Source organism: Trichosurus vulpecula, chromosome 1 (genome assembly GCF_011100635.1).
Source record: "Trichosurus vulpecula isolate mTriVul1 chromosome 1, mTriVul1.pri, whole genome shotgun sequence".
In the NCBI taxonomy this organism is placed as follows: Eukaryota; Metazoa; Chordata; class Mammalia; order Diprotodontia; family Phalangeridae; genus Trichosurus; species Trichosurus vulpecula.
This window is the reverse complement of record NC_050573.1, coordinates 50,780,761-50,793,931: the sequence shown is the minus strand read 5'-3', so window position 1 is coordinate 50,793,931 and position 13,171 is coordinate 50,780,761.

The window sequence follows — 13,171 nt, the reverse complement described above, 5'->3', positions numbered from 1 at the left end:
ATTGTATGACAGTAATTATCAAAACTATCTAGTACTGGCTAAGAAATAGAAAAATGGATCAAGGGAACAAAGTAGGCATAGGATTCACAGTAATAAATGATCATAGTAAACTTGTGTTTAACAAAGATTTAAGTTTTAGGGGTAAGAATTCATTATTTGGTAAAAATTGGGGAAAATGGAAAGCAGTCTAGCAGAAATTGGGTACAGACTTTGATAATCATTTAATATCAATTTAATAACCTCAGTAAGGGGCAGAGCCTGAACTAATCAACCAGAAGAAGAACCTGGACCTAACACAGCTTCTTTGTTCTCTGAGTTTACTCAGAGAATACCCCTTCCTATGTCAACAAGGCCAGATAGGGCTGACTTAAGAGCATTCATTCCTCTGTCTATGGTCATTAAGGATGAGACCCTTAACCTCAGACACTATCTTGAATAATGTGACTTTTTCTTAATTTTTTATGGATGTGTACTATGTTATGGCATGTCAATGGTAAATTAAACACAGAGATCCTGGGTTGTAATTTCAATTGAGACTTTGTCATCACTCTTATTGTATTTACCATCTATTCAATGAAGAAAATTCCTTTTCTCATACTATGTTAAATCATATATGGAGATCATAAATTTGAGTGATACAGCCACCCTGAATTGTAATAGTTCTAAAATGTATTTAAGCTTTCTCATTCTTTTATTGAGACAGTCAGAACTTATGCTCTGACTCCTTGTATGCAATAGCTTTAAGAGAATAAACAATATGAATTTACATATCACCTAGCTTGTTTGCCTCCTTTAACCAAACTTTCAGGTCGACAGCTTAACACCATTTACCAAGATACAGTCAAAATGGATATGTGACTTAGATATAAGAGAGATATAAGTAAATTAGAAAAACATGGAGCATGTTACCAATCAGATTTGTGGATAGGAGATTTTATGGATAAACAAAAGACAGCAGTGTACAGGTAAAATGGATAACTATGATTACATTAAGTTTAAAAGGGTTTGTATAAACAAAATCAATGTAGCCAAGATTAGAAGGAAAACAGAAGATTGAGAAAAAAAATTTAGAGACAGTTTTTCAGATAAAGGTCTCATCTCAAATATATAGAGCACTTTGTCAAATTTGTCAGAATATAATTAATAAATGGTCAAAGTACATGACCAGGCTGTTTTGTTCGTGTGCCAATCAGGGTTAAGCAACTTGCCTGGGGTCATGTAGCTAGTAAGTGTCTGAGGCTAGATTTGAACTCAGGTTCCCTTGACTTTAGGACTGGTGCTCTATCCTCTGCACTGCCTAGCTACCCCAACAGGATCTTTTTCCATGAAGAAATCAAAGCTATGTATAGTCATGAAAAAATGCTCTAAACCATTATTGATTAGAGAAAGGCAACTTTGAGATATCATCTCACATCTATCAGGCTTAAATAATAGAGAAAATGACAAATGTTGTAGGGCATGTGATAAATTGAGACACTAATACACCATTCACCAATGTGAACCGATCCAACAATTTTAGAGAGCAATCTGGAATTTGCCCAAAGAGATAGACAACTGTATTTGACCCAGCAACACCACGATTAGGTCTGTTTCCCAAAGTGATCAGGGAAAAGGAAAGGGTCTTGTATGTTCTAAGATATCTATAGCAGCTCTCTTTGTGGTGGCAAAGAATTGGAAAGTGAGGGCATACCCATCAATTGTGGAATGGCTAAACAAGTTGTGGTATATGATTGTAATGCAATACTATGCTGTAAGAAACGATGAGCAGGTTGATTTTAGAAAAACAGACTTGCATGAAATAATGAAGAGTGAAATAACAGAACCAAGAGAACATTGTATACAGTAACAGCAATCTTGATCAATGAATAACTGAAAGACTAAGCTATTCTGAGTAGTAGAAATATTCAAATCAACTACAAAGGACCTATGAAGGAAGATATTATCTACCTCCAGAAAAAGATTGGTTGGTTGGTTGATGTCTTTTGTTCTCGAAGAGGACCAAAATGACATCACTATGCTTGAGTCGGGATTTGATGTGTCCGACTGTGGCTGATCAGGCCAATATGAGCTTGGAATGCTCTACCACAGGCCAGGCACAAATAGTCCATGTGAACATTTGGGGTGGATACTCAAAACTTGCACATCCTACTTTTCCTTTGAACTGTTTCAATTCTGCTTTGCTCATAGAGCACAGCACCTTCTCTGATGTGGGCACGCCATGCTGAGTGGTCTTGTGCCAATGTCTCCCATGTCACACAATTCCAAAGTTCTTGAGAGAGACCTTGAGAATGTCCTTGTAATTGCTTCTTCTGATCAGGTGAATGTTTGTGCTGTGTGAGTTCTCCATAAAACAGTCCTTTTGGCAAGTGGACATTTTGCATTCAAACAACATAGCCAGCCCATCGGAGTTGTGCTCTCTGAAGCAGACTTTGAATGTTTGGCAGTTTAGTTCGAGTAAGGATCTCAGTGTCTGGTAGCTTATCTTTCCAGGTGATCTTCAGAATCTTCCCAAGACAATGGGAAGCTTCAAATGGAAGCTATTCAGTTTCCTGGCATGGCACTGGTAGACTGTCCAGGTTTCACCCCTCTCAGCTGAGAACTTTTTCTCACACTTTATTGAAAAAAACAGACTGTTTGCCATGAACTCCCTCCTTGTGTCACTCAGGTACCTTCTGCTACCCGCTCCTTTACCTCCCTCATACAAAGAGAATGCCTTTCTTGCCAAGGCAAACCCCTCTAACTACACAAGTAAGGTTATGCATCCCATTTCCATTTCATTTCCTCTAGCAGACTGCCTCTATCATCCTCATTCCCCTATCTTGCATCTCTCCCTCAATCAATAAACATTAAGTGCCTACCATGTGCCAGGCCCTATGCCAATCAGTGGGGATACAAAAAGAGGCAAAGGACAGTCCCCATCCTCAAGGAGTTTATAATGTGATAGGGGAGACAACATGCAAACAAATATATCCCTGTCTAGTGGCTCCTTCCCTACTGTCTACAAACATGTCTACATCTCTCCAATATTTAAAAACCTTCACTAATGTCCCATCTATCTTTCTTTCTTCCTTTTCCATCTCCTCCTTTCCTCCTTCCTGATGTCATGGTCCTCTTCAAGAATGAAGGACAAACAACAACCCATGAGTAGTATGAGCTGCTCCACTGGGGACCAACTGGCCAGTTCCAGTTAGGCAATGCAGCTCCTTTCTTCTCATTTCCTCTCTCTGGGTATCATACCCTTACCTGCCCAAAGGAATATAAATTTTGATCCCTGAGACCAAGCAAAATATCTTGAGGTTTAAGGGCTAAATTTCTTAAGCACCATGCCTTAAACCCAAATCACTCTGGCTTTCAATGATTGGCCAATAATAGGTCCCAGCCAAGCCCCAGTTGGTTATTGTTTGGGCCTTGATGGTTCAGAGTAATGTCAATAGCAGTTATTTCTGTTTTGGCCAGAAACCCTAAGAGTCTTATTCTCCAAGATTGATTTTTTTTTTTACTAGGTAAAAGAGGCCATTCTTTTCCTCATTTCTTACCTAGCCTTAATCACTGAATGGACGTTGCCTCAGTCAAACTGAGACCTAGCAAAGAGCTGAAAAAGTCCAAGCCCTCCCACTACATCTGGGGCCATCTCATCCTGATCTATATCTTGCCACCGGACCCAAATGGCTCTGGAGGAGAAAGTGAGGCTGGCGACTTTGCACCATCCTCCCTCATTTAAATCCAATTCACTTGCAAGTCACGGCATCATCTTCCTGATATCATAGTCCTCTTCAAGAACATAGGACAAACAACTTGTCCTGGGTTGCACTGAGTTGATCTCCAGGTTGGGGTCCATCCTCCGCTGGCTCTCGTGCTTTGCCTCCAGGCAGAATAGCTTCTGCTTTAGGGAGGACACTGCTCTCTTCCTTACCACTCTGTAACTATTGTCCTATACTCTTCTTTTGTAGCCAAATTTCTTGAGGCCAACTACAGTAGGTACCCCCACCATCACTCTCTAAATCCTGAACTCATCATTCAACAGAAACTGCCTCCTCCAAAGTTACCAATGATCTCTTAATTGCCAAATCCAATGACCTTTTTGTTCTCTGCAGCCTTTGACTCTGTTGATCACCCTCTTCTCCCGGATACTCTCTTTTCTCTAGGTTTTTCAGGACACTTCTTTCTCCTGGTTCTCCTCCCTGACCACTTCTCAGTCTCCTTTGCTAGGTCCCACAGGGCTGTCTTAGACTGTCTTCTCTTCTCCCTCGATTCTACTTCACTCTGTACTCAGCTCTCAGGAATTCAATTACCATCTCTACGCATATGGTTCTCATATCTGCCTAGCTACCTCTAACCTCTCTGCTGACCTCTATTCTCACATCTCCAACTGCCTATCAGCCATCTCCAACTGGATGTCTTTTAGCTATCTCAGACTCAACATGTCCAAAACTGAACTTGTTACCTTTCCTCCCAAGTCCTTCCCTATTACCGTTGAGAATCCCTCAGACTGGCAACCTAGGTATCATTCTTGATGCTCACCATCTTTTCCCCCCACCACACATCCAATCTATGGCCAAAGCCTTTGCAACATCTCTCAAACACATCCCCTTCTCTTTTCTGATACTGCCACCACCCTGGAGCTCATCTCTTCACATCTGAACTATTGCAATGGCTTGCTGGTTAGTTTGCCTGCTACAAATTTCTCCCCACTCCAGCTGCCAGAGTGATTTTCCTGAAGTTCAGGTCCCACCATGTCACACACCCCTTCCAGTCACCAACTCAGCAACTCCAGTAGCTCCCTATCACCTGTATTTGATCTGAGACCAAATACAAAATCCACAGTTTGGTTTTCAAAACCCTCTATTACCTAGTTACCCTTATAGACATTCCCAAGTTTCTTATACCTTACACCCCCCCCCACCCCAACACATATGTGCTTAGATTCAGTGACACTGACTTCCTTGCTGTTCCTTAAACAAAACACTTCCTCTTTAGGCTCCAGGCATTTTTCTGCCTGTCCCCCATGGCTGTAATGCTCTACCTTCACTCTTCTCTACCAGACAACCAAATACATTTCTAAAACTATTTCAGATTTGGGGGTTCATTCCTGCAAATGACAATTCTGCTGTCAGAAGTAGAATTTCCCTGGTGGTCACCCCAAATAGACCTGAAGGCTCTCTAAGAACATAGAAGCTAAGTAAGTCTCTGTGATCTTTGGATTGAGAATGGACGGACCCAATCAACACTGGATCACATCAAACAGAGTGACTCCCTTCAAGTTCAAGGCCAGGCCTTGACTCCAGGTGTCCAGAAAATTAAGGGGCTATGTTTGGCTTTAGCCTAGGAAAAGACTCAGGTGAGGTTATAATTAGCTTAGGCCACCCTAATCTGCAAAATGAGTAATCCCCTTGGCTTGATTAACCAAAGGCTTGGTAAGCAGCTGTTAAAAAAAATCTGATTAAACGTAAATTGGTAGAGTTTTTTCTTTTTCTTTCTCTTTCTTTTAATTTCTCTTCCAGTCTTTCTTCTTCACCCTCCTATATACCTGATCTGTGACTGGCTGTAGCTGCCTTGAGATCATGGTGAAAATGGAGTTATGATCAAGACCTCAAAAGCAAGGGCCATCAGTTCAACCTCATGACCTGCTGTGAAGAAACTAGGACCACTTTATCACATATCTGTGTCTTGTTCTGGTGAGCTGGTTGAAAAGACCCTAGTTAGTGAAGGAAACGTATATTTGGTAGGCAGTAAAGTGAGCTTTGATTGGGCTTCCACTTCAGAAGTTATTCGGTGTACCACACAGCTCTTGTTTACCTTGGAGAACTTAGTGAAATTTTGCTATTTGAAGTCAAAAATATCTTGTGGCTGGATTTCAGATTGTGATTGTCTGGGTTATCATTAAGCCAATGTCCACTTTTCAGGAAAATGTCATTTACTGCTCAAAAAGAGTGCAGGGTCTGAGAACTGCTACATGTGAATGTCTATGCCTGGGAAAATTGAAGAGACAGCCTTGTGAGGGCAAAGTATAATCCTCTTGACTCAGTTTCCCCATTGTGTTATTTCATTTCCGAACAAGGAATTTTCCCACCTGGTATATTCTGAGCCTGGCAATAATACCCTATGAAAAATGCAGAACTTCGCCACATGATCAGCTGTTAACTATGACATTTTGTTGTTGTTGTTCAGTTGTGTTTAATTTTTCATTTCCCCATTTGGGGTTTTCTTGGTAAAGATACTGGAGTGGTTTGCCATCTCCTTCTCCAAACTATGAGTTTACCTGGAAACAGAGATAAGGGACTTCTTCCCCTGTTATGCTTATGTCAGGTCAGTCTGTGCCCTTGAAAGAACAGTGTCGATATTGTTATAACTGTGTCCCTCCTTTTTTCTTTCATAGCAAATTTCTATAATCAAGACAGGTAAATTGTAAAAGTTTTTGTTGTTGTGATACTAAAAAATCTCTGAGTTACTATAATAGGATGCAAGTACGAAAGGTATTACTATTTTTAATCTGAATTTGTGGTCAACTCCATATCCTGAGAAGCTAGGTAAGTAAGTTCTTACAATTGCCATCCCCTTACTGATGGTTATATATTCACGTATAAGATTAGGTCCTTAAAGTATCTAATTCTAATATATACATATATACTCAAAAGAGAGGGATAGGATAATGACGTAAAAGTTTTAAATTTATTGAAGTAGTAAACTTCACTTTGAGAAACCAAGATATATATATATACATACACATCTATATCTATATCTATCTATCTATCTAGGTATATATATATATATATATATATATGTATATATGTATATATATGTATATATATGTATATATATATGTATATATATATAGAGAGAGAGAGAGAGAGAGAGAAGAGAGGGACATGTGATTGGCTTCCAAATGACATATACCAGCTTTGAGTATGTTTTAGCAATAAGTTCTGAAAACAGGATTAATGATGTTACATATAAAATTGCATTAATAATTGTAAAGAAATTTTAAAATCATGGTTTTTTTCCAGTTTTGAAGTCTTTGTCTGATAATATTAAGAAACAGAAAGGCCTATTTTACAACTCAGGGTTCAAGCAAGTGAAATTCTCTGAAGTTTCAGATGAATTATGGGTTCCTAATTTGACATCCTTCTTATAGTTCTGTTGTTAATAGGATTGGCTCCATAAGTTTTGAACTGGTTTTCATCACATGAACTGTAATAGTGTAATAATGTAACATGTAATAATGGAAAACCAAATTTACAGAATTGTGTTAAGTCCTTGTTACTGGCAGATTTTAGCCACATTATAGGGAATCTGCAAGGGACTTGGAATCAGAGAAACAAATCTGCTGGACGAAGAGGTTCCCAAAGTGGGTAATACTGCACCCTAGGGGGCGCTGGAACTATTGCGGGGGGAGGGGGCAGTAGTAGCCTCTGGTGCAAATGGGGGCTATTGAATAAAAATAAAGGGGCAGAGGAAGCATAAAGAAGGAAGAGAAAATAAGAAAATTTTGAAAAACCATTTGTACATGTTTCATCTGTTGTGTAACAGAGTTAAAGTTGTAGTGATTACATTATTCCCAAATAAACACATAAAATGCAAATTACAACCCATCAGTGGTTAAGTCCACCAACAGGTCTTAACAAGCAAGTGTTCAAAGGTGAGTGTGTCACTCACTGTGAGGAAGTCTAGCATGCATCGGCAGGCATATATGCATGTGATGACTTGTTTACAATACGTTAGTATATGGTTTCATGACACAATATTGCATCATCAAAATTTCAATGCAGGAAAAAACCCACAAATTTATAATAAATTATTAAATTTAAGATGTCATTTAAAAATTATATTTTTTTGAAATGACACAATTAAAAAAAAGTTAAAGGGTTAAAGAAAGTAGATTTCCAGTGGGGCACTGAGTAGTTTGTTTTTTTTTTTTAAATGGGGGCAGTAGGCTAAATACGTTTGGGAACCTCTGTTAGAGGAACTCCTTCCAGAGCTGCCCTGAAAATGAGTCCTATTCCAGAATTTCCAAGGGAAGATGTTTTCAAGGATCAGATGACTACATGAGATGTCTAGGACTTAGGATGAAAAATACTGATTAAATGGATATTGGGAGTGGCTTATCAGGAACAAGGAGATTTGATGCTGTTTAATATCAATGATCATTATATTTGCCTGCAAACGGGGTATGCCCAAATTCCTTTTATTTATTGTCTGCGGATCGGAGCCACCCCTCCTCCAACTTTTCTTCAGTTTATAGTAACCTTACGTGATCAGAATTGACTTATGGAATAATAATGTTAACTGTTTGATATGCCTCAGGTAGAAGCCAAAGGGATGTTTGAGTTCCCTAAAACAATTTAGTTTTTCCCCTAGCTAACTGTATAAGGAGGGCTTTCCCTAACTAATTTTGATAGGTAAGCCTTCTCTCTCAATTTGTCCATTGTGAATCCTCTAAATGTAGTTTAGTTTAGTTTGACTTTAGTTTAGTTTAGTTTTAAGTAGCCTTAATTTACCTATAGAGTCTGTTTAATGAGGTTGTCTCCTTAAGGGATATGTGACTAAGTTTGTTCAACTTTTATGACATTGAAGCAATCATGGGGTTATGATTTTTGTGATACATGTAGCCGCAGTGCGCTCATCTCCTGGTGTAAGCTTAAATCTCTGACTTAAGCCCCTGAGACTTACTCGAATTGATCCCTCTATGAGACATTGGGAAAAATTTGTTACCAATATGGCTCCCACCCTCTCCTTTAAGGAATTCTGTCAAACTCTAGATGAGGTAGGTAATGAGGAGGATGCCATTGAGCTGGGTTTTCATGAACTCCATTAGAAATCATAATAAGTAGCTACTTAATAAATCTGTGGTGGCACTAACCCTGAAGTCAGCAGGACCTGAGTTCAAATCTAGCCTCAGACACTTACTAGCTGTGTGACCCTGGAAAAGTCACTTAACCCTGATTGTCTCCAAAAGAAAAAGAAAGAAATCACAACCCAGCTTTCTGCCCCTGTAAGTATGCTTCTACTAGTATGAGAATGCCGGGCTCTAATAAACCTAAGAGGGAAAATACAGAAAATGTTTTATGCTGTTTGGAAAACTTATTATTATGCTGTTTTGCTTATACTTTACTTTTGATGTAAAACCTGGACAGTCTACCAGCACCATGCCAAGAAACTGAATCACTTCCATTTGAATAGTCTTGGGAAGATTCTGAAGGTCACCTGGCAGGATAAGGTTCCAGACACTGAGATTCTTAGTCGAACTAAACTGCCAAGCATTCAAACTCTGCTTCAGAGAGCACAACTCCAATGGGCTGGCCATGTTGTTCGAATGCAAAATGTCCACTTGCCAAAAGGACTATTTTATGAAGAATTCACACAGGGCAAGCCTGGTAGTCAGAAGAAGCTACACAAGGACACTCTCAAGGTCTCTCTCAAGAACTTTGGAATTGATTTTGTGACATGGGAGACATTGGCACAGGACCACTCAGCATGGTGTGCCCGCATCAGAGAAGGTACTGTGCTCTATGAGCAAAGAGGAATTGAAACAGCTCAAAGGAAACACAGAATGAGCAAGTTTGGAGTATCCACCCCAAATGTTCACAGAGAATATTTGTGCCTGACCTGTGGCAGAGCAGGAACTCATATTGGTCTGATCGGCCACAGTAGAACACTGAATCTTGACTGAAGCATAGTGATATCATTTTGGTCCTCTTTAAGGATGAAGGACAACAACCAACCAATTATACTGTTTGAATTTAACTTTTTGTGACTAGAGATTGTTTGAAATCAGAATGTCACCTTGATCTCAGTAACTCTCCAGGAATGCCAGAAATCTGTACGGGCGATTTTTATTTCCCCCATTTCCTGCATACACCCAAGACATTTATATTTTGGATCCACTCAGGTCTTGTTTTAGTGCTGCCCAAGCTTGTGTTTTGGCTTCAAATTTTATTGAAAGTTTATATTTACTGATAGCCATTTCTATCTTACTTTCAAGTTAGTGGGTTTGTTTGTGGGTAACCCTTATTTAAATCCTATATATAATATAAACGTTGCAGAGCTTAGATGAGATGGAGCCACACTCTTTCCAGCTCACTCTCCTCTATCAAAAGACCAAATAAATTTCTTTCTAAAACTATTTCAGATTTTGGGGTTTGTTCTTGCTAATGACAATCTCCACCTCCTGGCTTCCTAGTTAAAACTCTGCCTTCTATAGCAAGCCTTTTGAAACCCCTCTTAATTCTAGGGCTTCCCTCTGTTGATTATTTCCTATTTATCCCGTACATAGCTTGTTTGTATGCAGTTGTCTACCTGTTGTCTCCTCTGTTAGATTGTGAGCTTCTCAGGGACTGTCATTTGCCTTTCTTTGTATCCCCAGCATTTAGCACAGGGCCTGGCACATAGTAGTTACTTAATAAATGCTTACTAAGTGACTGATTGGACCTGGAGGCTGCCAGGTGAAGAGCAAGGATTGATGAAGATGCTAGTAGAGCCAAAGAGTTCAAGGCCCTTCTTCTATCCCACTTTCTTGCCCCCTTCTATCCTTCACCTTACAGAAATACCCTAATTATGGACCTTGGGAAGGAGGAGGAGGCAACCTTGATCTATGAGGCTGATCAGGGCTCATTGATCAGTGGCCATGCTGATGAGCGATAACAGGAAATTGCACAAAAATGAAGAAAAATTTGAAAAGAGATAAAGGAACTAGGGAGGGAGGAAACACAGAAAGAATCCACAGGGATTATGGGAGCATTGATTTAGAACTAGAAGGAACCTTCAATGTCATCTAGTCCACCCCTCCCTTACTTTACAGTTTAAGAAACTGAGGCACAGAGAGAGGCACATCCTGCCGGAGGTTATGTAAGTAACAACCTGTAATTAAAGTTAGATCCTACAACTTTAAATCCAGTACTTTTTCCAAGGTACCAAGGAGAGAAGAGGGTAGAAAAATAAGATGATCTGGAGGCAAGGGCAAAGCGAATGCCATCTCCTGGCATTGGAGATTACTGCTTGTGTTATTTGGTTTCAGTTAATAAAGTTTAAAATCACAGGTTTTGTTTTGGGGGATCTTGGCGGGGCTACTATTTCACAATGTTGGCTTATATTAGTTTATAGTTCACTAAAACCCTAATGTCTGTCTCATGAGCTATTGTCTAGCCCTATGTCCTACGTGGAGTTTCCGTAGGGACTCGATAAGAAACAGAAACCATAGCCTGAAATCAGGAGTGTGGGCACTCTACCTCAGTCTCAGGAAAAAGTAGGGAAATTGAGTCCCAGAGAGAGAGATAGGTGATGGTTGGAATAAAAGCTAGGTTTTGTGGAGCAATTTACATAGAATCGGGAACCTAAAGCTGGTTCTTAGAGATCAGCTAATCCAACTCTCATTTCATAACTTTGAAAGATTAAGTGATTTGCTCAAGATATCACAAGGTAATAATCACGAGATAGAATTTTTTCTTGTCTCTGCCTCTAAACCCTCTTTTTCTTCCTTTTTTCCTCCTCTTCTTAGTGAAGTAGAGAGCTAGATTTGTAGTCAGAGGATCTAGGTTCAAATTCCAACTTACTATATATTTGATCTTTTAGACAAGTCACTTACCTTTCTGGTCCTCAGTTTCCTCAGCTGTCAGATGAGGAAATGCTACTAAAATGACCTTGTAGGTCTCTTTTAGCTCTAAATATAAGGCCATGTCCTGGTCAGACTAAATCTGATAGTGTTAAGTATTATGCTTCACATTTTTGACACATCCAGAGAAGGCAACTAGGGTCGAGAGGGATGAAATCATACAAGGATGTATCAAAGGAAATACACAAATCACTCTCTTTAAATAAATGGATTGTCCTGTAAAAGGTGTATACTTATTCAGCTTGAGTTCCAAAAGAAAAATTAGGACAAATTAGTGGAAGTTACCATGTCAAAGAAGCAGATTTCAGCCCAAAGTTGTCAAAAAAAAAATGAACTTGGTTGCCTCAGGAGGTAGTGAATTTCCTGACATTGGAGGTCTTTGAAAAAGCTGGATAACCTCATGCCAGGGACGTTACAAAGGGCATTTTGCTAAAGCTACAAGTTGGAATAGATGATGTCAGCCTAAGGGTTTCCTATTAGGAGTGTAGGGGATGAGTGAATCTGGAGATCTGAGAGAGGAGGAAAGGACCTGGGTTAGGGAAGAAAACAACAGAGGCTGAGTCGGGTAGAGAAGCACCAGAAATTAGTGTAGCAATCACTGTCTTTGCCATTTATTAAGCATATGCTTGGCTCTGTACTGAGCCTACAAAAGATACAGTTGCAGTGATCCCTTCCACATCAAAGGGGGTTAAAGGCATGGTGGGGGGGCAGGGGGAATTCAAGTAAAAATTTTTGGCCTGCCCTTTGTGAAGTCCGAATTTTTTTTTCTCATATGGGGTGTTTACAGTATCTTATTGTAAAATTTGGGGTAAGTATTTGGTCGTAGGCTCTGTGTCGTCTGCTGGCCTTTGCGTGTCATCTGCAGCTTCCACAACACCCCCCCCCCCCCCCGCCAAATTCCCATTTAATTTCCTATGCCGACCCTTGATAGATCAAAACCGCAATTGGGAAAGTCGCAATGTAGAAGGGATAACCGTGCTATCTTCAGGGAGCTTCTAACTTCTCAAATTAAAAAATCTCAGTTCCCCAAATCCTTGTTCAAAAGTGTTTATAACAAACAGTTTTATAAATGAGAGATGGGATTCAGGATTTGGGGAACAGCCTCTAATCCCCTAGGAATGAATGCCAGATACTGCAGTGAGAGAGTATTCTGAATCACTCAGGAGTGTGGTTTTTCCACTCTCCACAATAACCTCTTCCCCCTTTTTTCTCACAGTCTAAGGCACCAAATGAAGACAAATGGTTCAGTGAATAAGGATAAAGGAAGGATGCCAGTCCTAGCCAAGTAAACTGGGCTGACTCCAACCTTAGACTGGAAGGGGAAAACCAGCCAAAAGAGACAGGTGTGGCTGTCTCTGAATTCCAGGATTAAGCTAATCCCACCATGAGGAGCCTCACCCCTATTCCACAGGCCTAGGATTACTTCCCAAACCTGTCTAAGGGCTTCCCTCAAGCCCCACCTTCCTCTGGTTTCTGTCTTTTCTCCCAAAGGTGTGTATCCCTCGCCCTAGTCTCAGCCTCTCCAAGTGAGGTATCCCAAACTGATGGAATCCCCAAGGACTCTTC